General features: G+C 33.0%; 1 long non-coding RNA gene across 2 annotated transcripts in view; it reads right to left on the bottom strand.

The window, feature by feature from the left end:
- The window catches only part of LOC110416385 (uncharacterized), a 6,652-nt gene that overhangs the window by 1,449 nt on the left and 4,927 nt on the right, over window positions 1-276 (bottom strand). For both annotated transcript variants that reach the window (XR_016351233.1, XR_016351234.1), the window contains exon 3: window positions 7-128. This is a non-coding gene — a long non-coding RNA (uncharacterized LOC110416385). The remainder of the gene's footprint in view (window positions 1-6; window positions 129-276) is intronic.

Raw genomic sequence — 276 nt, 5'->3', positions numbered from 1 at the left:
ACTCACCTTACAATAGCGAGACACTATGTCGTTATTGATTCAAATACGTATCTAGCTAATTCTACTTGTCGATTTCTTGTTATTTCCTCCAGCATGCCGCCTCGACGACGTTACTTACTATATTTTTCCTAGCAACCATTCAAACTCAATACATTTAATTATACTCATAAATGGCAGCATATCAACCAACAATCTTTAACTAATTCTCATAAATTTTCATCATCTCCCACAACTTTTATTACACAATCTATATACTTTAACCAATCAAACTCATAC

This window comes from Theobroma umbraticum, unplaced genomic scaffold (assembly GCF_002168275.2).
Source record: "Theobroma umbraticum cultivar Fairchild unplaced genomic scaffold, ASM216827v3 scaffold_51.0, whole genome shotgun sequence".
In the NCBI taxonomy this organism is placed as follows: Eukaryota; Viridiplantae; Streptophyta; class Magnoliopsida; order Malvales; family Malvaceae; genus Theobroma; species Theobroma umbraticum.
The sequence above is the reverse complement of the archived record's forward strand: the minus strand, read 5'-3'. Positions and strand labels throughout refer to the sequence as shown.